Here is a 25,959-nt window from a genome sequence, read left to right on the forward strand (position 1 = left end):
TCTGTACATTATGTTTTTATGAGATCTGATGGTACAGCGCCGATCTCATACATTCTACACACGAACGTGAATAGTCATTTTATTGTCCCTTCCCTTATTGATTTCAGAAATGACAAACGAATGTTATCTGCGTCCTTTGCTTTATTTGGTCACAAGTCTCCCAAAGCCCCTTTAAATTCTGATTCTAATACCGATCCAACGTGTTAAAGGCGGTGGCTGCGAAGTAATTTTGCGATCTAAGTGTCGTTACCTTCCAACAATATAACGCTAGGCCACATGTTTCCCGCATTGTCTACTAAATAAAAGTTTGGAACAATTACGAAGTCAAGTTTCTACGTCCACAAGATCATTTTCGTGGAAAACGCTTTTAGATAGATGAGAAACGCCTATTATAAATGGTTATCAAAATGATAATGCTTATTTGGAAAGAGCCTTCAGTCGCATGAATAATTAATGGGCTAGCGCTATAAACGTGCCGAGTACCGATATGATAAAACTACAATAATGGATTTGTCGTAATTCGAAGTTTCCAACATCCAACGACTTTTTACTAAAAAATTAAAGGTAACAAAAGTTTGCTGAAAGCTGCAACTAGCAACAATAGACACAATTTTTAATGTTCACGAAGTGCTTTATTGTGTTCACCATCTGCTCAACAAATCCTTTCGCCAACAATGTTCTGTAATTTTGTAATTTTAGTATGGCAACCTTAGCTTTACCACCGTGTTGAATCCCAATACGTTCCAATGTCACTCTTACATCGCCCGATTACAATAAGTCAACTAAATGCTTGTATTCTTTTATGTGTCTGAGTTAATCGTAGCCAACGGCACTGGACCAACAGCTTACGGACACTGAATCTTTCTGTCAAAATGTCACAATCGGCGTAAATTTACAAACTGTAACTAGCTGCGTGTTAAAATTCTTCTAATGATTCTGCTCATGTAATTTAAGTTACTGCTTCACTGCTGTTGTATCAGATATTATATCTAATGAAAAAAGAAATTAAATGTAACAGTTTCTTCAGCCGTTGCTACATCCCTGTGGCACAGTAATATGAAGTTTTTCGGGACTCAGATAAATTAAAATCCACACATTAAGCAGAAAACAAAAAAGTTATAAACCTAGTTAATGAGTTTTTTTTGTTTATATCGTTGGGACACAACGAGACGAGAGACAGTAAAGAAAATTAACAGAAGAGATCAAATTGCAGAATAGTTTTATAGACCACAAATGGTAACCAAAGCTAAGCTTCCGAGGTGTTTGAAGTGAAAGTTTATAGCGTGTTTTATAGATTTCCATTTATGGCAGTGTGTTGTGGATCTTCACTGCGAAAAAGTGTGGGAACTGCTGGTTTAATTATGTGCTGTGGGGACAGGCATGCCAAAATTAATAGGAGATAAAATTAAGCAAAGAAATGCGTCAGAAGACAGACTGGAGTGAAAAAGTAATAATGGTTTCAGAAAACGTGAAATGGAGGAGGAGGAATAAGTGAGGGTAGTGAATACGTGGCTAAATGAGTGTATGATAAATGGAGTAAGGAAGATTTCTGCTAGACTTAAAGAAAGAAGAAAAGGCGAGAAGCGAAGAGCTAATGGTAGAGAGGTGACGTTGAGTAAGATTCATCGGCAATAACGGTGCATATAGCTGACAACTGCAATGATTGGAAAGGTGTAAGTGAGGTTATCATCTAGCAGTATATGTCAAATCACTGATGACAACTGTGTTGACGATATTCAACAGATTCTCCTTGAAGCATCGTGCTAATGCTTGAGAAGGAGCACATTGTATCGCATTGGCCTATCAAGAGAACTTTTTCGTTTTAATGTTTCATACATAGTACTGTGAAGATCACATGCGATAATTGCTTAGTCATATATATCTAACTATTGGAATAGCTGTGATGACATCAGAAATGGTAAATTGACTGCTGAAATGGGTTAAGGAAGAACAGGTTTTGGTTTACTTAACTTTAAAACGTAAAGATGTGTTTTGTGTTGAGCTTAAATAGACAAGGCACCATAATACGGACGAAAGTCCGAAAGACTAGTACTATCCTTATACAAGCAATAAAAGCCTTTGAATGTTTGTTAAATAAAACATGTCGTTTTGATGTGTCTTGTCAACCTGGTGGGCGTGCAGAATTTTCACACTGTCCTTCAGTTTGCAAGTATTTCATAAATATGACTGCATTATAGGCCACGAACGGTCCTTCTTGTGTAAACTAGGCTACTGACCAGCTGACAGTCTTTGGAACCGTTTCATATACTGCTCTCACCACAATCCCTGTTATTCTATTGCTGGTATTTGGTAATGAGCTTCTACTCATGCAACTGGATAATTTCCTATATGACTGCCAGATTACTGTCTGAGGATAGTTGCAGATCGCTACCGAAACTAGATATCCAACTTCAATACTTATAGGAAAATTGCAGTCTAGACATTAAAAGTATTTGCTTTTAAAAAAAAAATTATTTCATAAGCCACCTCACCCCTGGATATGTCAGGCTTCGCTATCTTTTGTATGTATTAATACTCGTATTAATACTTTTGGCATAGACGTCTAAATACTTTGACAGCGCCGTTAGAGTGGCTATCGAAATTCGTACTAGGGACGGACTCATCAAGCAAGATTGCGGCTAAAACCTCAGCAAGGCATGGGAACCAGCACTGAGACTAATTAAAAGGACGCTCAGGAAAGAAAATGAATGGGCGACCAGTGCGGACGGGGCAATTACACCGACGCCACCACAGACGCCGACGCCAGCGTCTCAGCGACCGCCGACGCGCGGCCGCGGGCCGGACCGCGGAGAGAACGCCTTGCTGGGGTAGGGGAATGAAGATGGCTGCCCGCCCTCAGGAACTCAGTTCGTCAGCGCACCTGACGATGGCGACATGTCTGATCGCCGAAATATTGTGACCGTTGGACACTATGGACCGGCATTACACCCGTGGACTGCTCCAGCAAGAAATACGCCGGGAGAAACTGAAGAATCGTATCTGGATATGTTTATGTAATGCGAAACTTACCACGTCACGAGGGTAGGACTTCCGAATAAAAGTAGCGAATGACTATTCCCTGGATGTCACGTGAGTAAAAAATCCATCACTGGCATCCAGACACTTGTGAAGCTGCCCGAGTCGGTCGTTGATGATGCAATAGTAAGCCACAAATTTCTGTATTGAGTGCAAACGATGGTTGAGGTTGTAACAATTTTGAAATACAAAAAGGCCTTAATAACGCATTTCATTATGAAGCGTTACGCGTTTCAAAATTTCATCATCAGACTGAGAAATAACTTAAACTTTAGTAACGAGCTCACAGAAGTGCCTGCAGCTTGCGTTCTATAACTCAACTGAAAGCTGTGACTGTTTTCTTCGAATAGGTAACGGCACTATCAAATATGCCATTGTGAGAAGTGATGTGTAGTACATTCAGATCTGCGTGCTCACTTTCGTGTGCTCTTTACTAAAGTTTGATTTAAATCTTCAGTCTGATGATGGAATTTTGAAACGCGTAACGCTTAATAAAGAACTGTGCGATGAAGACCTTTCTATATTTCAACGTTGTGGCACATCCGAATGGTTGCCTGCCTCTACGACGGACGTGTTTCACCAGCAAGTAATGCCCTGAAGTGGTGTAAGAAGACAGGCGCCTGGACAGTGGATAACTGGAAACGAGTGACTTCGATTGCTGAATCACGTTGTATCCTGCGACAGTCCGATGGCGGGCTTTGGGTTTGACGAAATCCTGGAGAACATTACTTGCCGTAGTATATAGCGCCAAGTACTGACGGTGAGGTACGATGCAGGTGGTGTAACGGTACGCAGTGCCTTTGGGCATTAGTGTGTACTTCCCATATCACACTTAAGAAAACAGTAACTGCGGAAGGATACGAATAAATTTTACAGAATTTTTTTACTGCGCACAGTAGAGGTGGTGGTGGTGGTGGTTAGTGTTTAACGTCCCGTCGACAACGAGGTCATTAGAGACGGAGCGCAAGCTCGGGTTAGGGAAGGATTGGGAAGGAAATCGGCCGTGCCCTTTCAAAGGAACCATCCCGGCATTTGCCTGAAACGATTTAGGGAAATCACGGAAAACCTAAATCAGGATGGCTGGAGACGGGATTGAACCGTCGTCCTCCCGAATGCGAGTCCAGTGTGCTAACCACTGCGCCACTTCGCTCGGTCACAGTAGAGGAACAGCCTGGAGACAACGCAGTTCGCGCACAGTGCCCCCTGTCATAAAGCAGTATCTATGAGGCAATGATTTGTGGTCACTAATATTTCTGATGTGGGATGACCTGTGCTGTGTCCCGACCTGAACTCAACAGTACGTCTCTTAGATGAGACAGAACCTCGATCTAGACTCCAGCGCCCATCATCATTACCTTCACGGGGAACGGTTCGGGTGCGGGGCTGCCATTTCTTCCAGACAGCCAGACATGTCACTGAAGACGTCCACAGTAGAGTTCAAATGGTTCAAATGGCTCTGAGCACTATGGGACTCAACTGCTGAGGTCATTAGTCCCCTAGAACTTAGAACTAGTTAAACCTAACTAACCTAAGGACATCACAAACATCCATGCCCGAGGCAGTATTCGAACCTGCGACCGTAGTGGTCTTGCGGTTCCAGACTGCAGCGCCTTTAACCGCACGGCCACTTCGGCCGGCAGCAGAGTTCAAGCCATCGTAGAATGGTTGACAAACTCCATATTAATGTCTACCAAAAGGTGTCTGGGTTCTAATGACAATCCCTTGGCCACTATAAAAATTACTAAGTATTCCTGAAAAGAGCAAAAAGAACAGACAGGCAGCTTCGAAACTTTCCGCTGTCCTTTGGTGTTACTTTTGAATACGAAAATTGAAATTGACTTTTCCATCAACAATTGTCTTCTTGACTGAAAAAGAGTAAATTATTAATTTTTCAGAAATGCGTGGCGTCTTCGGAGTGCAACCGAGCGCACCCAAGGTTAAAGTTCTTCTTAGCAGCCTGTGTAAGAAACAGATTTTCAAGATATGCGTCGTAATGTAGCTCTGAAAAATTCTTGACGCTGTTATTGAAGAGGAAGTCACACGGATACGATTCTGAACAACTATTTTCGCTCCTCACAAAAGAGAATCTGTCCATTCCTATGGACCGTGTCATTAAACAAGGCTCGCAAAGTACTACAAAAGCATTCAAAATCCTAAGTCTTTTGCTTGCTTGAACTTTGTACCGTAATTACTAGGAGAGGAAAGATGAGCATAATATTCACTTCAGAAATGAAAAAAAAAATTACGTTTTAAGATAACAATTGTTATTTCGTAAAAACATTCTTCTCAGTGCTCAACTATTAGAGTATATATGCAGCTTCTCACAAGAGCGTAAACTGACAAAAATTAATATTTTCTGGTATCTCGCAGCAATGGCGGCAGTCGATTACTTATTTAACAAAAGAAGTACAAATCTTTTGAAAATAAGTCCTTCAGTAATCATGTCTACTATCAGAAAAACTCATTAGTAAAGTCTCGGAAAACACAAGTCTGTTAAAATTCACGGAACGCTAACAAGCCAACGATGTTATTTACAATGCTGAAATTCTGGTATTGTGAACGATGTAATGTAACGGCCATAGTGTCATATGCTCACAACAGTATTTTTAATTTTATGTATTGTGCGGTGCCAACAAATTGATTTGCATAAGAAAACTTAGGGAACCAAAAACGGAACCCAGTGCTATCCGACACTACAGCTCCTCAGATTCAGATACTGTTCAGTTCCTGTTACAGGTTACAAAAATATTATTTCGTCACATATGCCGCTTATTCCATCACAACCCAATAAAAGTAAGATACTATGGACCAGGAAAAGAGTGCTCTGGTTAAGAAAACGATTGTTCTGTAGTTTTCAGTTTAGGTGACAGCTATTTCTGGAAGAGAATACAGTAGAAAACCTGCTCGTGCTCGGTGACACAACTTAACCACCAGTGTTCTTTGTGGATTTACTATGATCGCAAGATTGAACGTAATCATATTTCACAGCATAAAGTGGTATAATTACCGTAAAAGAATTGTGGCTTACATAAACGGTGCACGGTGAGTCCAGCCGATACGCACAGTACGTAAAATCCTGCAAATAGAAGGTTGCTCGTAATTTATATTGGGTGGCACTGAACCAATTAATTTTACTTTTGAAATTGAATGGTATCGGCTTGACAGCTTTTGCAGACACAGAAATTAAATTTGGATCGAAGGTACATTCTCGATGTGGTAAAAGGAAGGCCGTGTTTCGTCGCAGTACGAATGATGAATCGAATTCTGTCTCCGCAGAGTAGCTATGAATAATATTTGCCTAAATAACCGAAGTTTTAATTTGGTCTGGGATGTATCGCCACTGGCAACTGTAAATATTCATAACATTTATTCCAGTTGGCGCAAAGATGCGGGAGCACTGTTCTCAGCCTTCTGAGGCGAACCAGTACGGAGTATCGGTATTTGCGCACAGCTCTCAGTTTTGTGTATCCTCTTGCTACAGTGAAACACGTAAAAGAATAATTTGTTTACACGCGTTTCTTTGTTTGGTCTTTTCCTGAAAGCCTGGTTGGGTGGAAACTGATTCTAAATATCATGTTCCGTCAGAATTTGTAATCCAGGAGAAGGCTGAAATGAATCGATCCCTTGAGCTACGAGGGCTGTCCAGAAAGTAAGTTACGATCGATCGCGAAATGGAAACGACTATGAAAATACGATAAAGCTTTGCAAAGATGTGTTGGTCAGTGTCCCTAGTACGACTCTAGATAGAATTATGTCGCTCTTTTCATTCCTGAGCTCTTAGTGAGCGCGTAAAGATGTTATAGAAAATAGTGTCTCCCGCCAAGTACGAGGGCCTGGTGAGAATTTTCCCCTGAAGCTATGCAACCAACATTATATAACTGTCGTGCGGTTTCTTCTTCAAGACAATTCTCAGCCTCATTCTGCAGGGGCAGTGAAGATGTTCCTGCATCGTTTCAATTGGAAATGTTTGGTTACCCACAATACAGCCCGTAATTGTCTCCCACTGAGCTTCATCTCTACTCAAACGAACCGCTGGCTATGAAGACAACATTTTGGCACAGACAACGAGCTTTAGGCCAGCGTAGAGAATTGGCAGGAAGCACTGGCGGCTGGATTCTGTAATGAGGCTATTGGAAAGTTGGTACAACGCTACGGCGAATGTGTGAGTCAGAACGGCGACTACGTAGAGAAGTAGCTGAAAGGTGTAGCTAACTGTTACAAATGAAACATTTCTGATTTTCACTGTGATTTTCATTTCCCGATCAATCGTAACTTACTTTCTGGACAGCCCTCGTATTTCACGTACAGCAATGAACACGTTTGCTTGTTCATACTTCCGCAGGCTCGAATTTATAATTCTGAATTCCTTATCGCCGTGCCTAACTGAAGCTTTGATCGCTATTGGATCTTTTCTGAAGAATTTTACGTATTTCTGCTTGAGAGAAAAATATATGGGTTCGGATGCATAAATAACTTACATAAACTTAATATTAATTAAATAAATAATGTAACACGCTCATATTGATAATTAAACACTCTACAGGCGGTTTTAAATGAACTCTGTAGCCACCCAAGTTGAGCGCTGTCTCTCTTGCCTAGAATCTTGATCAGAGACCGTTCATGTCTGTCGAGCGCTGATGACAAACGGGTTCAATCAGCCCTTATGAGCCTATTCAGGACTTACTTGTCGGAGAAGTTGCGACTGCAGTCATGAATGCTAATACCAGTCATAATATCGGTGTGGTGACAACATACCCCTTCATATCAACTCTCAGTGACACATATCGGATGAGGATGACACGGCAGTCGATCGGTACCACTGGGCCTTCTGACGCTGGCTTAGACTGAGTTTAATCTTTTCAATTCAATAATAAACTTTGGGTTTTTTACACATTTTATTTCAAGGGCCCAATACCAAAATGTTTTCTCTGGTGGAGCTACATAGCAGTTCCACTTTTTAGAAAGATTATTCTGCGTACTCACTGTTTTTTCCTATGACGCTGTTAGCTGCTGCTCTTTTGGATTCTATTCATTACTACACCTTAATAGTGGAATAAAGCTAATCCTGGAAAATTTTTGTGGGTTGCATATGATCAGGGGCAAGCACACAGTCATGTGCAAATAATCCCCTTCCTCTTAACCCATTGTTATGATACTTGATTTATGGCCCCCTGGGGGTTGATTGATGACCCCCTGGGGATAACCCAGTCTTCTGAGAGACCCTCCACACCTCACCCTCCCACACTCCTGAAAGAAATCATCAATCATCAATCATCCTCCTTCACTTGCCGATGCCGACACACTTTTGATATCAAACTAATTGATTCATTAATTAAATTGATCAAGTAACTACCCCTCCTACTTGGCGAAATAACCCATCCGTCCTCTCCCTGGCATTCCCCTCTTTCTCTCCCCAATCTGGAAACTGATAGGAAAAACACACAGTTTGTACTGGAGAGGAAGGCTCTCACAACACAAAATTCAAATCAGTGGCAATAATGTATGGTTCAATTCAATTTGCTTATCCTTTATTTAATCAGATTGTAGGAGAGAGGGGCTGCCGCACGCCGCACCTTAGGTAGAGGTGACATCTGAAACTGCCCCCCCCCCCCCCTTGTGCTCACTTCCCACAATGTGATAACTATAAGCACTGAGGAATGGAATGAAGTTGTCATATTAGCCGCTGCTCAGTATCACTCGCACGTGTCTGTCATCCAAAATCAGAAGTGGTTTATACGCACACATACATATACATATATATCATGGAAGACTCTAGTTTCAACGAAATATTTGTTAATGTTGGGAGGGATTACCATAAACAACATCATTTTGCTGAAACAGCACTGACTGACATTATTTTGCAAATAATTGTTTTTTTTGTGCTTTGAATCCCACATTTATTACGTGCAATATCTGTTAGTGTATGTAAACCATCTAACAATAAACTTACGTTGACATTAGAGTGACTGATTGATCAAAATCACGGTGTATCTCCATCTCAATGCTACCACTATCTTCATGAAAACAATGCCACAGATCTACTCTCGCATCAGTGCAATACACACCACTTCCTGCAGACCATGTGTATTCACAGCATACATCCTGTGATGACTCTGAAGCCTTAATTTTAACATAGCGACGCTAACCACAATGACTACTGATGCAGTAAATTTCCACAATAACACTGATGTCATTGTCAGCTGCTCTCCCGACATTAACGCACGTAGACACATCTGTGGTTTAATGATACATACTGGTGAGCAGTAACATCGATTCGAAAGCTCGACACTAGTTAGCTTCTGTCTACCAATCCTGTAAGTTGACATCACTTCATTTTACGTGACTGATCTGTGAACCAAAAGCATTTTTCATTCGTACATGTGATGGGAAAAAGTTCTGGGAAACAAAACGTATTTCTTTCAGAAACATATGTAATATTACGGTACGTATGGTAATACATAGGAAATTTTTTTTTCTTGATCAGGATGTGGGATTTGGGTGCTTGTAATTTATGTGTTCTAGATATGGGATGTTCATACATAATGGAGTTTCCTGCAAGCAGGTGCGAAGATCTGCAGTGGAGTCGGCCATGGACTTGAATGCAACTGTGTCTACTGCACACTAATAGGACCACAAATCCTTTACACTGTCATCGGAAGCATCAACTGTTGCAAAATGCCTATCAGCAAACATTTGGAGTGAGCTGAAGTAGAATGTAATGTTTTGGTTAGAATTCAATGGCTGGAATCCGAAGGGAAACAATACAAACACTATGGCCTGGCAAGTCAGTGAGCTAACGCAGAATAATATGTCAGGCTAAAATTCACCTGCATTGTGTTTTAAAAGGGGTGTGATCTGCTCACTAAGATGTGACGGCGTATCGGTATGTCACATGGAGGTGTAAGAGGTGTTAAGGTGATTGCTGTGCTGGGGGAAACATTCACATTGATTAGGTCAGGCTTGTATTTGTCAGTTAATCGGCTCTCAGTGTACGATAGTTGGATAAGAGCGTGCGCACTGGGTTCGCGTCTAAGTAAATAACTAGCACTATTCGTATGCATACTACCCAATTTGGATATATTCTGCTGTTGACAGAATACGGTCTCATGATCGGTCCGCTATCAAACAGCGTGTGCAGATAAAAAATGAGCAATGCTATCACTAAGTTCAAAATCTTCCCCTTCTCTTGCAATAGCTCTGAATTACGGTGGAGGTGTGGGGCCATAGCACCAATGTAAATGATTCAGTGCACTGGAAACTCTGTGATATTGTTGGATTCTTATTATGGAGGTATGATCTATTTGAAAAAAGGTGTATTTCTCATAAAACGCTGTACTATCAATGAAGACTCTTACACCACTACACTGTCGTGTTTCTAACGTAGTAATCATGGGAATACGAAAAAGGAGATTAGGACACATACATTGCGATATTTATATGCAGTTCAAAAAAGTGGTTCAAATGGCTCTGAGCACTATGGGACTTAACGTCTGAGGTGATAAGTCCCCCTAGAACTTAGGACTACTTAAACCTAACCTAAGGACATCACACACATCCATGCCCGAAGCTGGATTCGAAACTGCGATCGTAGCGGTCGTGCTATTCCAGACTGTAGCGCCTAGAACCACTCGGCCATCCTGGTCGGCTTATAGGCAGTCATTTGATATCAATGACTTGTAGGTTTTATACTTCTGGATTTTTTTATGCATTCCATGTACACTCTGCTTGATTGTGACTTTCTTCCTACAAGTTGGTGTGCTGTGAAAGCTCTCTAGCTAATCAGTGATAGGTGGAGAAATGGCCTTCTAAATAATGGAACAGTGCTGTCGTAACGTGATGGGATTTCGAAAGAATTATCGTGGGTCTGTGACTTGGCGGGGGACATCTCTTACTCGTCGAAATCAGGGGGACTCACATCTACTTATCAAAGACTGAAAGATTCGTGATAATATAGCAGGTAAGTGATGGGACAGGACTTGAGTGGTGAGCTCTACACCGCTACTTCTCAGTGTTGTGGGAAAACGTATTACAACCTTTCACATACACGTCTCGTTAAGAGAGTGCAACGAGGAAATTAGGGACTAATATGAAGATTTCTACCAAGAGAAGTTCCAATTTTTGTTTTCTAGCTACATGACAAACAGCATTGTTCTGTGAGGTTTGTGTATTAATAAATGAATGGAGTGACATCTTAAGAGGTAGACTAAATAGGTAGACTAAATATACATCTACATCTATATGGTCGTTTCATAAGTCATCATACGGCGTGTGGTAGAGTGTACTCTGCATCACTAATAGCCATTTCCTTTCCTATTCCACTGACAAGTAGGACGAGAGACAAAAGACTTTCCACATGCCTCTGCATGAGTGCTAATTGCTCGTATCTTATCTCAGTGATCATTATGCGAAATGTATGTTGGCGACAGTAGAATCCTTCCGCAGTCAGCTTCTAAAGTCGGTTCTCTTAATTCTCTCAACATTGTTCCTAGAGAAGAACACTGCCTTCGCTCCAGGGATTCCCATTTGAGTTCTCGAAGCATCCAGCCACTAATTTGACGGGAGCCAATAGCACTTTTCGATAGCGCTATATTTGGAGAGAAACCCACATCTGCAGACTCATACATGATCGGCGGTGGCAGTGGTGGCTACCGTACACATGTGGGTCGGTGGCGGGGGCGTGAACGGTAATAAGGGCGTCGCAGGGGTAGAGGAGGGAACACCCTACTGCCCCTCATGGCTGACCGGTCTGAGCACGATTAATTTGGGAACAGTAAGCCGAAATTCTATATGACTTACTTCCACCAACCTGACAAGGCAATCCGACAGACAGAGAGTCAAGCGTTGGATAGCTACGGCTATTTGAAGACGATTACAACCCGATTTGGGATCGGAGGAGGTGACTACCTAGAGTGTGTAAAGCCACAAGAGACGTCACAGAAATGTCTGTAGAAGTTACCTGGTGAGTGAAATCCGACTGCAGGAAAATGTTACTCACAATGCAAAGGAATTCTCATGATCAATTCAATTATTTTGTCAATCACTTCGATATCAGTGACTTGCCGCTGGGCGGGTAGAAACCAAGCTGAGAGCACCATTGATACGATTCGCGAATTCGAGTGGAAATCATGAGGCTTTTCTATCTGGCGAGATCTTTTAACGAAATTTCAATCTCCCACCTACACAGGGAGACAAGTGGTACGTAGTAATGACCCTCTGTGCTGCTACCTTACGAGACATCGTAGGTGAGAAGATATCTGGCTACTTTAGGAGAGTTCTAAGGTGAGTTGGCATCCTGAGACATAGGTAGAATATGCCCTTAGCACTTCATCATGAGATAAAATTGAGTTTAATATTCTGGTCCTGTAATGCAGGATATAGCAGATATTAAGCTGAGGAGAAAAGTTTTTTTTTTAGCTGATTAGTAAATACTTAGATGAAATATAGCCTATGCCATACTGTTGAAGAGGATTTTCAGAACAAGTGCCAATACTACAGCGATGTGAAAATTAATGTATGCTCCAATTCTTCTGCCTTCGAAAATTGCTCGTGCAAACGGGAGGAATCTACAATGTGCGTGAGAAATTTGACGTCATTGTCTTCTCTGCGCGATAGCAATGGATGTACTATCAACGATAGTGCTGCGAAATTCCTTCACCAAAGAAGACGAAGTAAATACTCCACAATTCCACTCAAGAACAGCCGCCAAGGTGAGTAACTTAGAAGTAGGTATCCTCGAAGTAGTGAAACAACTTAAATCAATAAAAGCTAGTCTTCTGGTCCAGAATGTGAACTAATTATGTTCTTTTCTGAGCGTACTGATGGAATAGCTCTGTACTTAACAATCATATCACTCGATGAAAGAACCTAGCCAAAGACTGGAAAGTTGCACGTGTCACACTATTATTCAAGAAAGGTAGTAGAAGTAATCCACTATATTCAGGTCCATATAATTAACGTCGATACGTAGCAGGATTTTCGAACGTAAATTGTGTTCGAACAATATGAATTACGTCGAAGAGATTGGTCTATTGACATAGAGTCAACACGGATTTACGAAATACCAGTCTTGTAAAACACAACTAGTTCCTTACACGCACAAAGTGATACGTGCTATTGAGAAGGGATTGCAAATTGATTTCTAGATTTCCAAAGGCTTTTGACACTGTACCACACAAGTGGCGTGCTGTGAAATTGCGTGATTCTGGAATGTCGTCTCAGTTATGTGGCTGGATTCGTGATTGCCTGTCAGAGAGGTCACAGTTTGTAGTAGTTGACGGAAAGTCATCGAGTAAAATAAAATTAATTTCTGGCGTTCCCCAAGGTAGTATATAGGCCCTCTACTTCTCCTTATCTGAGCAGCCGTCTTAGTTTGTTTGCAGATGATGCTGTCGTTTATCGACGAATAAAATCAACAGTAGATCAAACCAAATTGCAAAATGATTTAGATAAAGTGTCTGTATGGAGCGAAAATTAACGATTGGCCGTAAATAATGAAAATTGTGTGTTTATCCAAATGAATGCTAAAACGAATCCGTTGAAAATCGCTTGTACGATAAGTCGATCAAATTTAAAAGCCGCAAGTTCAACTAAATATCTAGGAATTACAATTACGAACAATTTAAATTCGAAGTAACACGTAGAAGATGATGTGGCGAAGGAAAATCGATGACTGCGTTTTATTGGCAGAACATTTAGAAAATGTAACAGATCAACTAAAGGGACTGTCTACACTACGCTAGTCCGTCCCCTTATGGAGTACCGTTGCGCGGTTTCGAATCCTTACCACACAGGGTTAATGGAGTATATCGAGACAGTTCAAAGAAGAGCAGCACGTTTCGTACCAGCTCGTAATAAGGAAGAGAGTTTCACATGATTCAAGATTTGCGGTGGACACCATTAAAACAAAGTCCGTTTTCGTTGTGGCAGATTCTTCTCACTAAATAACAATCACCAACTTTCTCCTCAGTACGACGTCGACTACATAGGGAAAAACGATCGTCATAATAAAGTAAGGGAACTCAGAGGTCGCACAGAAAGATATAAGTGTTCGTTTTTCCCTCACTCTGTTCGAGATTGCAGTAACAGAGTATTACTGTGAAGGTGGTTCGATGAACCCTCTGCCAGGCACTTAAACGTAATTTGCAGAGTATCCATGCAGATGTAGATATGTATTGAGAAGTACATCCTTGTTTTGGATTGATTAAAAAGGGACTGGGTGTTGAGTTGTCCTAATCATCATCATTTCATTCCCATCGACGGGCAAGTCGCCGAAGTGGCGTCAGATCGAAAGACTTGCACCAGGCGAGCGGTATACCCGACGGGAGGCCCTCGTCACACGCCATTATTATTATTAGGTAAAAAGCAAGTTTTGAACTGAGGAGTCTATGTCAGAAGTGGAGTTGCAGTTAGAACTGTATGTCCAAGCTACACCTGCTTTTGTCATATGACCGGCAGTTACAAAGAATGCTGACATGTTGGCTCCTGCCAGCAGCTACAAGGAAATGTCGCCATGCCCTGTGAACGACTGAACAGAAAATTAACCATCACGCCGGTTGAGCGGTGACAGAACCGGACGTCGATGTTGCGTGAGAACATTCAATATGGCGGGTGTTTGTGCTGGTCAGTTATTCCCCCATGTAAATGAATAAGTCGACTGCTTGGCGGTTTCTGAGTATCAGGTGCAGCCTGAATGTGTTACCTGCAAATGTGTGCACAACTAGTCGTCTCCATGCTGGCCCAGACACACCACCATGGCAGTCTGCAGATAGCGTGCACTTTGGTATCACATGTGTGTGTGTGCAATGGGAAGGTTTTTTCTGCCATATATAGTTAGTATAAGTTTGAAACGTGATGATGGAAGAAGGTGGTTGTGTTCCCAAACATCGGTACAAACAAGGCCTCAGATACACTGTGCTATGATCTATTTGTGGGATAAATTTAATTACTTTATTTGCAAAGTGTTGGCACATGAGTCTGAAACGTTAAGAAATACGGTTTATTGCGGAGAAGAATCGACATAATGTGGTAGTGTTTTATGCAACCTATTTGACTTCTGTAATTTGTTAAACAATTGATTTGATAGGGCAATGTAAACAGACTATTTCTCGTCGTTTGTGATATCTTAGTAGCGTCATCTCTCTCTTTGCCCCAGCATTAGCAAATAGGGACAAAGCGTTCTGAGAAGGCATGGAAGCCTCTGTCTGTGTGTTTGGACACAGTGGTTTATGCTTCTGTTCAGTGCAGTATCAGTGAAGCACGGTGTGTGAGGGGGACCAATAGCATTATGTAGGGAATGAAAGTGTGGAATGTGGACATTGATGACTAGTGTCGCTGTTAGAGAGGTAACAAGTTGAGAGAGGCAGGAATTGAGTCTGGAATTTTCTGATCAAAGAAATGCTGCCACTTGATGCTTTATTCGGGACCACAACGACAAATGAATACCACTCTGATGAGCAGACATTCACTTTGGTCTGTGGGTTTGAGGCACGGATGTTACAACAGGACGTAGCCATTTGAGAGGGAGTGAGGTAGTTTCCCGGGTAGCGAATATAAAATGACTCCAATATCCAGTCTGTGGTCGGTGACACTTGGTATCGTTACCTGTAACTAGGACGCCGGGAGGTTTTTGACCTCTGTGATGTGCAGATGCTCGATCAGCGTTCCGCCCAGTGCCCCAGGAGCGCACAGGCGACAGGCATATGTGTGGGTGAGTCAAAACTGCATCTAATATACCACGCTTCATTCCACTTCTCGGTGCTCGGTGCTTGCAGTTGTTATGTCATGTCATGTGGGGGCGAGGGGGAGGGGTGCAGATGTGAGCTCTGCCTGAGTGGAGGGTCCCTGTCTTCCACAAATTGATGAAATAAAGAATATTAAAATTGAGTTGAACAATATTTTATTGACACTCATTTGATTTTCGTGTCGTGAGATCCTTCCCATCCAGCACTGTGTCTTTCACCTGCCAATTTCCAGATGGGAAGGGCGTGGAAGTGGGGGAGAGGGAACGACTGAAGGATTTCCCTGAGGGAGAGAGGAAATTATTATACGATCAATTTAATGAATCTGCCAATTAATTTGATATCAAAGGTGTGTTTGTATTGGTGAGGGTGAGGAGAAGGTGGTGTTGGGGGTTTCCCAGAAGGATGTGGGGGGTTTCTCAGGACAGATTATACCCAGAATGTGATAAATTTATTAGAACAACAATAGGTTAAGGTGATGGGTGTAATTTGCCCCTGAAGTTATATTTGCTCCTTAATCTATGTAACCTGCACAAAGTAAATGCTTCAGGATTGGCTGGATTGCACTACTCACCTTATTTGCAACAGATTGCTGTGTTCATATGATTATGCCATAGCAACGTCATGGATGTAATCCCAGAGTGTTCGTATTTTCGTGTTTTTCTATTAGGCATAGTAATTGAAGACTTACCACACAGTCTGCTTGAGATTTATCTCCTGCCAGAGTATCCCATTCGTTCTGTAGAGAGACGCCGAAAATTAATATGGGGCTTAGGTTGGTGGACAACTTTTTGCACCATCGTAATGGTTCCATCCGTAACACTCTCACGCACCAACGCCTTCCTGAGGTCATCCAGTACATACTGTTAGTTACCACCTCAGCGCACTGCATATTTCAACTGGTCCCAAATGTGCTCAAACAAGCTCAGGTCATGCAGCGGGCCATTCAGATCGGTTCATATCTGCCTTGTGGGCGAGACTGATCATGAAATGGGGCCTTTAGGGGTTGTGGATTATTTTGCTAAAACAGCTCGTTTAGCTGTACAGCTGTACAGTATATTGCAGGAGACAGGGGTTCTATCTTGATACTGAATAGTCATGAAACTATCCTCAACAGCGACAATAGGCATCCATGTCCACATTCCACACTCTCATTCTCTACATAATGCTATTGGTCCCCCTCAGACACCGTGCTTCACTGATACTGCACTGAGAATTAAGGTTCACTTATACCTAGATTATGTAGGTGTCTCAACGCAGTGGTTTTCTGTAGTCTATGGAATGTTTTAAAAGGGTATCGATAAAAAGAAATATTTTTAATATGGCGGCCACATATCGTTCCACAGTTTGGTTTCGGCCCAGTTAATGTTACTGCATAATTAATTGTGAGAACCTAGTACCTTTAACAGGAGTGGGACATTTTCCAGTCTCTGGGGCCGAACGGCCGTCACCTGGGTGGCACCCAGTTTCGCGGAAAAGTTTCTGTTTCTCTAACTGTTACTGTGCGACGGGTTATCGGCGCAAAATACACTTTCCATAGGCGCGCTGCAGCAAGACGCCCAAATATTCCTCTTGTACGTGTCAGAGTGTGAAATTTGTCCTTGCGTTTGCACATCAAATAGCGCCGCCTGCTGCCGCTATCCTGGCGTAAGTAAGTCAATTTCTTTCCCTCCAAAACTTCCCAATTGTCCAATCAAAATATCGCCCCCACCATTACACTTGTTGCGGACGTTGCTAAACTTCAGGGGTGAGACGGTTTGAAACCACTAATGAATTGTAATGTACGTCGCTCTGTGACTTCAATGGGCAGTTACGGCTGCGTTTTCTTGTTTTTTTCGTAGATAACGGCATACTACCGTTCGTCAGACTAATTTTTCTCTCCAATTCGAGCTAGGGAATCAATCTGCTGCGTTGGAGACAGCTTCAGTTCCGGACAGTTAGCGCCCTGTGCTCGTCTTGTCCAGACTGAGGTCTACTTACTATACTTACAAGATGTAAGTTTCGTTCAGGTTGTAGTGCGATCCACCTTCTGAGCATCTAGTATTTAACCACCTGTGTATTGCATCTTCTGTTCCCAATTGGCCTACTTAATATGTGTCTCGTTTGTTCTGAAGTTGCGAGCTGCGCAGCTGTGGAAGTTTTATTCGCTTTTCTTCCTGCATTGCTTCAATTAGGGGCCACTCCAACAGCGGTTAGAGTTATTTTACTTTTTTTTCTTCTTTTTTATAAGAGTTTTTTTGTGTTATTGTAGTCAATTGTTTATTCGAATCGATATAAATAAAATTTTATATCCCAATCTTACCATACCCCTGAGACCAGTAAATTGCTGCGACATCCCCATTGTTAGGCGGCCCTTAAGTAGTGAATATAATTGACGTACGTCTCGGGTGCTGCTTCATTACAATCAATTTCCATTGAGTGTGTGCCTCAAGTCGACATGTCTTATAACACGAATAATTTGTGCACGTGTTATTGAGCTTCACTTCGAGCTCTTTCACACTTGTTGTTGCGAAAGTCTTCTTATCAGTTCATTATTGTGAAAGAGGCGGCAGTTCCGTACAGCTCGCATCACTTCATGTCAAGCATTGAGTGCACATAACGGCATAAACAAACACGAATGAAACAGTTGATTTTCATAACTTGTCTCATAATGCTGCTGCTAACCTTTACCGAGCAGTTTATCATACTCAACAAACAAGAAGTTTCTGAGGGGAACACTTAGAGAGATAGTATAATCAATACCGACTAAGCACAGAACTACTATTTAAGATGTGTCTAGAACGAAACGGATACGGACCATTTTTCAAATCACATAGATCTAACCATATCTTCAAAATTCGAAGAATGACGTTGTGATTACCAGGGACAACATGGAATTTCCGTCGCCACCCATAGTAAACAGTAGTCGCAGCAAGTTACGGAAGAAGTAGAATAAACAGAAGAAAATTTCTAAATAAACTACACGTAACTGTCATTTGCAGGTTATGATATTTGTTATTCTTCATCTCTTCTTTTCTTTCGAACTTTCGACGAGACAGAAGTCTTTCTTAAGTAACAGGATAAAAGAGTTTAGTAATTTAGAATGACTGCTTGATTCTTGCCGAATTTTGAAGCTGCATCGATTTACAAAATTTGTGTACCTCATATTCATTATATGAAACAGATAACCGTGATTTTGAGCCATATAAATTTCCAGCTGTTATTTCACTTGAGCATCTAGTTTCAGCGCTACATTACCACATCTTCAGGCCCCCTGACCTACGTACAGGAAGTATACCGCCTCTGGTCCAGTCAAAATAGGGACCAGCAATTATTGGTATCCATAGCTCTGTTCTTAACTCAGCTATGATTGAAGGGATAGCTACGTCAAGAAGAAATCTGCAGATACGTCACTAAATGTTGACCTCTATTTTTACTGGACCACAGGAGGGATTGTTTGTACACGTTGTACGCCCCAAAATGGCGTAATGTATCGCTGAAACTGGATGCTTGAATAAAATAACAACTAAAAACTTAGACGACTGAAGGTATTTCATTTTATAATGAACAGGCAAGGTTCTGCAACCATCTGTATAAAGATGAACTTATAGAGATTATTGTACTCTCTAGCCATAATTCCTTGTGAATTCGTGTAACTCTGACATGGGAATATTCGTAAGTCATGTTGAACAGAACTCAATCACAAAATCGGCGGCGTTTCTAGGTTGCTAATCAATTTAAGCTTCATGGAGTTCACTCCCTACAAGTTCACGAAACAAGCAAAGGTTTAAATTTGTATGGGAGCTAAGTTATTCAAAGTTGTTACATGTTAAATAGTAAAAACCAATTTAAGTTGTGTGAAGCACTAAATTCTGTCATCCGAAAAACGGAGATTAGACATAACACAGGCAGTCAGACGAACTGAAATAACTGATCGCGCTGGAGCGCTACAGATAGCGTACTATAAGTACAAAGCTGAAACTTTCATGTGACATAATACGGCTTACCTAAGCCACGGCTGGGACCTGGTATGTAGGCGTCAGTCGTTTTTATGAAATCAGCTGAGTAAGATGAGTCAACGTGAAACTTGATCTAATGACAGAGTAGAGGTTTCATGTTTTGATGTGTACTGATGCATACGGTAAAACAAACTGACCGATCTCTTAGTGTGTAAAGGTGGATTATCCAGCATATCTACAAAAACAGTGTTCCACACCTACCCATGCATCAAGACGAAGGAATAGTGGTCCATAAAAGATTCTAACTGACGGAGATTTGAGGTAGATACTACACATTGTCAATGACTATCAGTTTCAAATACGACAAGAACTGCGGATGACCATTTCAACGAGTCACATAGAAAACATATCGAAGAAAACAGCATGTAATGGGCGTTTGGAGTTGGGTACCTTTCAAAGGGCGTATAAGGCTGCACATTTTCAGAGCGCCAAACAACACATAAACTTAGAATGAAATTTTCACTCTACAGCGGAGTGTACGCTGATATGAAACTTCCTGGCAGATTAAAACTGTGTGCCGGACCGAGACTCGAACTTGGGACCTTTGCCTTTCGCGGTCAAGTGCTCTACCAACTGAGCACGACTCACGCCTCGTTCTCATAGCTTTACTCCTGCCAGAAGCTTTACAGGAGAGCTTCTATAAAGTTTGGAAGGTAGGAGACGAGGTACTGGTGTAAGTAGGCTGTTTATGTTTTCTTATTGGCAACGTTACGTAGCACTCTGTATGAAAATCACTGACTGTGTTGTGTGCAGTCTGTGGCTAGTTTGCATTTTTGTCTGCTATTGCAGTGTTGGGCAGCTGGATGTTAACAGCGCGTAGCGTTGCGCAGTTGGAGGTGAGACGCCAGCAGTGGTGGATGTGGGGAGAGAGGTGGCGGAGTTTTGAAATTTGGAAGACTGGATGTCATGAACTGCTGTATACGTTATGACTTTCAACACTATTGAGGTAAATACATTGTTTGTTCTCTATCAAAATCTTTCATTTCCTATCTATGCCTATTACTAGTTAGTGCCTTCCATAGTTTGAATCTTTTATTTAGCTGGCAGTAGTGGCGCTCGCTGTATTGCAGTAGTGCGAGTAACGAAGATTTTTGGTGAGGTAAGTGATTTGTGAAAGGTATAGGTGAATGTTAGTCAGGGCCATTCTTTTGTAGAGATTTTTGAAAGCCAGATTTCGTTGCGCTACAAAAAATATTGTGTGTCAGTTTAAGCACAGTCATGTATAATTGTTCAAAGGGGACGTTCCATATGTCGACCCTTAGCCGAGGATACCTCACTGGAATCTTCTGATTTTTTCTTGTAATTTGTGTAATTAGTGTAGTTTTAGTTTACTGCTAGCGCGTAATTGTAGAGAGAATCTCCTTTGTAGTTGCAGTCTTTCATTGTTGTACAGTAAAACAGTTGTGGCATGCATTAAATTTGCACCATGTATTTCGCAGCTGCGCTTCCAATTAACTATATATATTTTTTAGTGCTATGTTAATGTGTTCTCTTATTTTTGCTCTTCAAATTGTGCTTTTCTGTGTTATCGTGTGAAATATTGTGACAATAATGGCGTGTGAAAAACGTAACACTAGGCTCCAAAGTAAACTGAAAATAATAGTGACGACGAGCGTAGCTTATCAGCACCACTGTGTAATGAATTAACAGACATTCAAAGTAGTAATTTGGTAACTGTGCAAAGGGAAATGGAGCGGGCGGCAAATAATGGTGTAGACAGTGAAACAATTAGTGAACAGGGAAGCATTATCGATCGATCGGTCGGCAACAGCTCGCCTCGGGATTCCGAAATGACAGGACACAATATTGCAAATACTGTAGACTCTGGTTATGGTTCTCACCGTTTTTTCAAATGAGTCAAGACACATTTTCCGCTTGTCAAAATGTGAATGTTGCCGGTGCAAATTCACTGCCGAAAAGTACTGAAGAACATGTTTCAGACAACAGTGCATTGATATTACAGTTAATGCAACAAATGGGACAAAGGCTACAAAAGTTAGACACAATGGAACAAAATCTTCAAAAGTTAGACATAACGCTTGAACAAAATCAGAAACAAATGGGACAAAATCTTCAAAAGTTAGACGCAATGGAACAAAATCTTCACACCACGCTTGAACGAACACGTGAAGATTTAACTACTGAGTTACATAAAATCGAATCGAAATGTCAAAAAGTCTGTAACGACGTAAAAACACAAATTTGTGAGCATTTCCAACCTATTTTTTCGCGTCATGAAAATGCATTACAGAATCACGAAGCAGCCATAAAGGAACTGTAAAGTATTGTTCATGAAAATCACGACATCTTGCAAGCTAAAATTGACTCAGCTGCATCTACCGATTCGGTTATGCAGCTTGCAAAAACTCAGGAAAACTTAAAAGACACAGTAGATACGATTTCAACACAAATGGACACTCTGAAACTTGGTTCAGAAGAACACACAGAGGAAATAATTTCACTGAGATAAAGTAGCCGAACTTTCAGATCAGTTCACTAACTTATCTACAAAGGTAGATGATGATCTGAATGACACAAGGCCCGTAGCCTTCACGGACACTGAAGAGTGTGAACAAATTAGAAAATTCAAACAAAATCAAAATCAAATAAATACACAGTATAAAAGAGAAATCCGGGAAGTACAAGATCATTTGGCACAAGTAAAACAAGAATTACATATTTCAGAGGACTCTCGCGCTCCAGTACGGGAAGAGGGACATAGAAATACGGAACAACCACAAAATAATAACACAGGACACTTCGGAAATTATGAAAGAAATTGGCAAGGCGCATTGGATTTTGAGATGGAACCGCCGAAACGAAGTAACAATGAGCGATGTGCGACTCACGGGCACCATGATTTTGACTATAAGCTGTTCATTACTACACGTAAATTCAAAACATTTAAGAATTCTGGCAATGACATTCATCCACAAGCATGGTTTCATCAATTCTCTCATTGTTTTCCTCCCAACTGGTCATTGGAGCATAGGTTAGAATTTATGTGTGGCTATTTAGAGAATGAATCAGCTGTAAGAACGCGATCGGTCATTCACGATTGCCACAGTGAAGGAGAATTTTATCTTGCCTTCCTCTCAGCATATTGGTCTCAAGCTACACAAGACCGAGTAAAACATAGCATCATAATGATGAAACGTTTCGAACAATCTGAATTTTGCAGTCTTATGAAATATTTTGAAGACATGTTGCATAAGAATCAGTATCTTTCCAACCCATACAGCCCCTCAGAACTCATCCGCATTTGCTTAATCAAATGGCCTGAACATTTACGACATATTATTTTAGCAGGACGTTGCAAAGACGACATTGAAGCTTTTCAGGGACTGTTACAAGAACTGGAAATTGACACTGACAATCACAGAACGCGAAAACAGGAGCACAACAATTCCAGGTCACATCTGTCACAATTCGGCGATGACAGAAATAATACACGACAAGGCTATTCTTACAACATAAATCGTGACCAAAACAGACACCACCCGTATGACAACCACTGGCAAAGTAATAATAGTTACAGAGGAAGATCGCATTTCTGTAGTAATGAATATGACAGAGATTACCATAGAAACAGACAATATGGGAACAAAAACAATTATTATCAAGGGAGACAGAATAACTTCAGACGCAACAGTTCAGCGCGCAGTTACGATTCCGCTAGAAATTCTCCACCACATGACCGACAAACAAGAAACTATGCAAACTACCGACAAAACGACAGACCTGAATTCCATCAGAACTGGCGGGATTCAAACAGAGCAGGGCACTCTCGGCAAGGTGAATTTGTAGAAGTTTGGTCTCCTAATCCCAATTACGACGCACGGCAACAAAGAGACAGACAATGACTCGCACCGCAGGCAGCCACGTGCGCCGGCTGGCTCAGGGAAGAATTACATAGACGCTAACCTTGAGAAAAATTTTAGCATTCTTTACCGATGTACCATATGCCACATGATAATTCCACTGAAGCTGAAACTCTGCGTACTAGGAAGAGTAAAGGTTTACACCACATTTCACATGTAAAACCGTTTATTGAAAGATAATCTGCTTTTTAACTTTGTCTTTGCCATAAAACTTTTCACTTCACATTTCTAGTATGGATTGTCAGACTTAGAAACTGTTACCATGCAACAATGTTTGAAGTTAAATATCCAATCAAGAACCAAGAGAAATTATTTAAACAGAAATTACGAATGCATTGTTATAGTCAACAGACGTCACAGTGTTATTGTGTATGTACATTCTTGTTTGGTAGTTGCACGATTACGTAACGACTATAAGGCTCACATACTTAGAACATTTACCAGTACTGCTAATGAGATTTTAATGCAACATTTTGGTTTACTTGAAAATACATTCTGGATTTAAAGTACTTTCTGTGAGATACCAGATGACACAGTGGTTAGTTTATGTGACAGCTACACGATTTTATCACGACGCTACTAATGAGTGACAATTTACAATGTTGTTTTTGCGGTGTATCTGTTTTAGTTCTGCACAGTTCTTCTGAATTCTTCTGGAAAGTAAAACATGTTTTAGTAGTAACTTTTGTGGTATAGCTACAATGAGACAGCCTTTTTCATAGCACAACAATACGTTACATTATAGTACTTTCTTCATCACGGCAATAAGCATAATAACTACAATATCTATATGCAAAGCATTTCACTTTTGTTTATGATGAGGTAAGTACATTGACTTCAGCAGAACTTTGCTTACAGAGAACGATAACTACGACACTTCCACAGAATTATCTTACAGCAAGACGCACATTTAGCGCTACAGGACACGTATTTGAGTGATTAATTTTGCACTTAAATCATTTATTTATAAAGATATTTGAAGTGCAATGATACAAAAGTTTTGTGTGATACATTTCATTCCATTGCTGTAATCCGAAACACCTGAGCGTATAATTACATTAATCCTCAGGGGAGTACACGCCTACTTTGTGTATCATGTGTTCTGCAAGCACAAGGAGCCCTAGCTAATATGGTATTTGCTTATACAACTTAACACATCGGTACCATATTTCTCTGACACACAAACTACACAGCTATCTGATCATTTAACTGAGAGATAAACATTTTTTTGCTACATCAGTGACAAATGTTTACGTAATTACACAGTTGGATAACTTCACACTTGTGAAACTGTATTTTGTCTGTACTTTGTGAACTGTTCATATTATTTTTGGAATCATTGTGATACTATGAGAGCTTTGAATGATGTATTTGGTAAGGGAGCATGATTTTTAAAGTACATTTGAGATAGATGACACTATTGAAATGAGCAGAGAATTTTTTTTAGGTTTTGACATTATTGCAGAAAGCTACATCTTTTTTGAGATCTGGCTGAGTTTTTATGATGTTATGATGACGATGTGTATTATGCTGTTGCGGTATGTGTATGATCAATAAGCTGATGCTATATGAGGAATTTGATTATGCTATGTATTTATTATGATGAAATATTGAAGAAGTGTCGACGAATATGTATATGTGTAATAAGATAAGGAATAACGAGTAGTGGTTAGGGACTCTGACTTGTGAAAAAGTATGTTGGAAACCAAGAATCATACTTTAAGAGTCATGAAATGTGTCTAAATGCATGAATGTATCACAATGCCGACGAATATTTTTTGGACACTGTTATATTTGTAGGATTTTGTTTCTACAGATTTGCAACGCAAATTCTCGAACTGGGAAATTTTTATATGAGACTGTCTCAGTAGTGCAAACTGGTGTCGTAAATATTTCGGTAAGAAAGCCAAGTGACCTTGACGTAATGCATCTTGAGCGGCCAGCTGTGTCAGATGCCTAGAGAAAAAGCCATTAGTGTGTGCCTTTTCAGAGGCACAGGTAAAAAAAAAGAGGGAGGCCATTAACCTCGCTATTGACATTCCTTTCTAGAAAGCATCATAAATACGACACCCTCAAACTTGAAAACATTTATGATATTTACTGAAATGAAATGATGAGAAACATTTGATGACTATTGTCTTGCTAGTTGAAAGATTGTTTACTGCATTGTGAAATGCCATATGGCTAGTGAATGACGTTTCACGCCTTGCTTTGCCTATTTTGTTTAATATCTAGTTCCTAGCTGCACTGCCGCATTGGTTAAAATAAAATTTTATAGATGTACTAATATAATTATTTTATGCCTAC

Source organism: Schistocerca serialis, chromosome 2 (genome assembly GCF_023864345.2).
Source record: "Schistocerca serialis cubense isolate TAMUIC-IGC-003099 chromosome 2, iqSchSeri2.2, whole genome shotgun sequence".
NCBI classification, from domain to species: Eukaryota; Metazoa; Arthropoda; class Insecta; order Orthoptera; family Acrididae; genus Schistocerca; species Schistocerca serialis.